Raw genomic sequence first — 4,141 nt, 5'->3', positions numbered from 1 at the left:
CCCCCGTCCCTGCATACTCCTCTGCAGAAAGTAATCCCCTCATCTAGCATACAGCTGATGCCTCGCCTACTCCAGCGGTCATAGACCTCTTATGAACTGCATGGCAACCTCAATCATGCAGGTGGCCCAAACAAGCACCAACTCCATATTGTAAAGCAGTTGGTGTTAGGAAGGGCATCCAGCTGTAAAAATCCCAGCAAAGCATTGAAGCAAGATGGACACATCAATTCCTGCCAAACTGTCCAACCCATGCCAGTATGGAACATAGATGTTAAATGATAATTTGCCCTGTTGACATCTAAGTTCTCTCTGATTGTCTTGCAATCAATAGTTCTCTGATCTTTGCATCACAAAACATTTGCACATTTCTTCCTTTCTACTTCACCTTTAGCCAAGTGTGTCTGTCACTTTCTAGCCATTTGGTAAACTACTTTCCTTCTAGATTTTTCAAATCTCTTGCCCTTTACCCATTATATCAGCCGTATCATTCCACCACCAGTCACTTTTGGTTTGGTTGAGACTTTACTCTAACCATGTTTATCTGAAGCCCTAACCAGATTATTTCTCAGAAACACATACCTATAGCATAGATGACAATAGGGTAAGTTTTTCTTACAGTGATAGGTATCAGTAAGAATTTCCCCTCAATCTATTCCCATTTACTGGATCTTTTAATTTCCATATCTTCCTTCTCCAAGTTGTATTTTATTTCTGCATTCACCTAGCTTTGATACTGAAGTTGCCTATGTTGCATAGTGCATTTGTTGCTGGGGAAGTTTTGGTATTTACCTTGTGATGCATTTCTTTGTGTGAGTGTAATGTAATCTCACTTGAGTATTCAACAGATTGATAAGTGATGAGATAACTGACCAGTCCATGGGCCTTACACCCTCTTCATTTCCCAATCCTGAATCATAGCCTCCATGTATGTAGCAGAAGTCATCAACATGCTGGCTAGTATGTCCACTGAAGTCACCATCCACAATAAGCTACCTGAGGTAGTCTGCAGAAGAGTTCCATATAGAAACAGTCCTTCTGTTCTTCTAGCAGTCCCATCTATGGAGCACATTCCAAGACAATTGAATTGCCTGTAGTCCCAACCTAATTATTTTATCACACACCCTAACTACCTCGACTGCTTTTTCTATCCAACTCTCAGCTAACAGTAACATATCCCTGCTATCACTATTATTCACCCAGAAGAATTTGTACTGTTGTTTCTTACCCATGTAGAGTTTGGTTGAAGATCCCTTTCACCTTACCTCCAGTACACAACCATTCATCTTCGCTCCAACAGTTCCACAATCTCACCAGACCTATCTTTCATCATCATCATTTAACGTCTGCATTCCATCCTGGCATGGGTTCGATGGTTTAACTGAGGACTAGCAAGCCAAGAGGTTGTACCAGGCTCCAATCTATTTTGGCAATGTTTCTACAGCTGGATGCCCTTCCTAATGCCAACCACTCCAAGAGTGTAGTGGGTGCTTTTTATGTGCCACCAACACAGGAGCCAGTCATCATCTCATCCTAGGTCTTTCTGGGTCTACCTTTTCCACAGGTTCCCTCCAGTTAGGGTGTGAAACTTCTTCACACAGCTGCCCTCATCTATACGCAACATATGACCATACCTGCATAGTCATCTCTCTTGCACATCACATCTGATGCTGGCCTAAAGTTTTAGAAATTACAGAAAGAGGAGGTGTGGCTTTGGTGGTAAATCTGCTTCATAGTTGGTACCTTTTAGTCTGACTACCTTGGTACCCGTGGGAAGTAAGAAAAGTTGGTCTATGCATTGCCCAACAGTCACTAGATTTATACACACGGTAACTTTTTCCCTTTCATTAAATTTACCATCATTCATTCAATCTGCAATACTTACTCATATGCTGGTCAAGCTATTATTAATCAATAAATAAATATATAAAGACTCCTAATGTCATTAAGAGTACCATTGTAGCATGTGTTTGCTATGACTTTTACAAGTGTTGCTAGCAGGGACCTGGTGCAATGGGGGATAGCAGCTGGGAGGCGGGGACACGCAGATATTTACAGAAAGTAAGAGGTGGAGGTTTGTTATGGATTAGTATTTGTGGTCAGAGCAGGTAAGGGCAGTCACATCCCAAACAAGCAAACTTCAAGTTTTGTGAGGACAGCAGAGAGAGAGAGAGAGAGAGAGGAAATACATTAAGCATAGTGCTGAGAAGAAAGAAAGAAAATTTTTTAAAGGGGGAGTTTAACAGGCTGCTACTACTACTACTACTACTACTACTACTACTACTAACAGAATAAATATGAATAAATTGTGACTATTAAATGAGGGAAGGAAAATTATATAAGTTTCCTTCTCTGAAGTTTTCATAATGTATATAATCTTAATAGGAAATATACACATGTATAACATATATAGATGAATAAAAGGAGAAATTACTGAAAGCAAAGAAACTTAATTTGAGAAGTAAGCCCCAGGATTGTGGAGGAACACCAGAGTGAAAAAGAGGAAATATGTTAATCATAATTTAGAGAAGAAAAGAATGTTTCAAAATATATTTTAAAACAAATTATTTACTTCTTCTATTTGCATGCATTGGCTGATAAATAACACCGTCATATCACTAATCCTTCTCTCAAATACAACATTAGATTACGTCAACTAACATCACTAGGAAGAATGATAAACAACAAAAATACACATCTTAATCATTATAAAGACTCACTATAGAAATACATCTATTCAGTTCTGTCATTCCTTGTTTGAATCTCACTTAAATTTGCCAAAATCTTCTTATTTTCAACAACACATCCCAGACAATACACTACTACGCACTCAGTTATCTCTTTGACATCAACCAGTGATGTGGATCTTTTGCAAAGTCAGCTGGTGACCACCACTCACTGATTCTCAGTGCAGATATTCAAAGAGAGAAAGAGGTTAAGAAAACTAATTACCAAATATGAACAGATTCAGCAAAGAAATTCTAAATGCTAAGAGAGAAGTAGTCATATGATAGTTATTGAAACAATCCTGAATGAGAGAATTGGAGAAGGGTGTCACTGCTGTGAAGACTGTGGAAGGTGTTTCAAAAATATAACTGAGTTATATAAATGATCTGATCTTTTCAGGCCATATACAGAGCAAACTTTCACTTTATGGTACATTCTAATGAATGAAGTGTTAGGAGTATACATTATTACAAATATCCAGTTTCACAGACACACTTGGTACAAGTTACTTTTTATACTGAAAACCAATTTGGTTGGTTATTATCACCATTCAAGATTTAAGAGCACATCAAATATCGTACAATTGGCTACAACAGCTGGTTTGTAGACCCTCAGCAAAGTATAACAGAGACCAACTTCATCTATTGTAATTCACTTACTATTTTAGCTGGAGCTAACTAAGGATTGGTGTTGCAAGATGGTTTAAAGATGATAATCTCTCAGACTTGATTTTTGTAGTTCTGGTAACATCTATTCAACATTTTTGGTAATGGTCCTAGTAGACTTCACCTTAACAGTAACAACAAATAAACAAAAAGAAACCACCAAACATGGCTGTCAACATAAACGAGCAAAAGACCAAAAATACCCAAATAAGTGCAGATTTCGAACTCTTCATAAAAGCCCTGTCATTACAACAAAGTTTGTGGAATGCTTTAACTGCCTGATGTGTAACAAGATATGGGGACCCACCACCTTGATTTTTGTGTAAATTACATACAAAGTCAATATTATTAAAGAAAATTTTGTTGTAAAATATTAGGCTGTGTGGTAAGTAGCTTGCTTGCCAACCACATGGCTCTGGGTTCATTCCCACTGCATGGCACCTTGGGCAAGTGTCTTCTACTATAGCCTCGGGCTAACCAAAGCCTTGTGAGTGGATTTGGTAGACGGAAACTGAAAGAAGCCTGTCGTATATATATCTATATATATAAAAATGAGAATGTGTGTCTGTCTGTCTGTCCGTGTGTGTGTGTGAATCCCTAAAACTCGAGAACTACGCAACCAATTTCATTCAAATTTTACAGATGCCTTACTTAGGGTTCCAGTTGTGTTTTAGTCAAAAAAATTTTTTAACTTCTTGCAGAGTTCAAGCCCACGGCAACATAATATCTCCTCCACTATTTAAGTATTACGT

The 4,141-nt window shown here is 38.1% G+C and overlaps 2 protein-coding genes across 6 annotated transcripts in view; both read right to left on the bottom strand.

Annotated features, from left to right (window-relative positions):
• LOC106877327 (zinc finger protein 271) overlaps positions 1 to 4,141 on the bottom strand; it is a 20,210-nt gene that overhangs the window by 12,952 nt on the left and 3,117 nt on the right. The gene's annotated exons all lie outside the window — the stretch shown is intronic.
• LOC128249714 (zinc finger protein 675-like) overlaps positions 1 to 4,141 on the bottom strand; it is an 18,210-nt gene that overhangs the window by 11,131 nt on the left and 2,938 nt on the right. The gene's annotated exons all lie outside the window — the stretch shown is intronic.

This window comes from Octopus bimaculoides, chromosome 1 (genome assembly GCF_001194135.2).
Source record: "Octopus bimaculoides isolate UCB-OBI-ISO-001 chromosome 1, ASM119413v2, whole genome shotgun sequence".
Lineage (NCBI taxonomy): Eukaryota > Metazoa > Mollusca > Cephalopoda > Octopoda > Octopodidae > Octopus > Octopus bimaculoides.
This window is presented reverse-complemented; position numbering and strand designations above follow the sequence as displayed.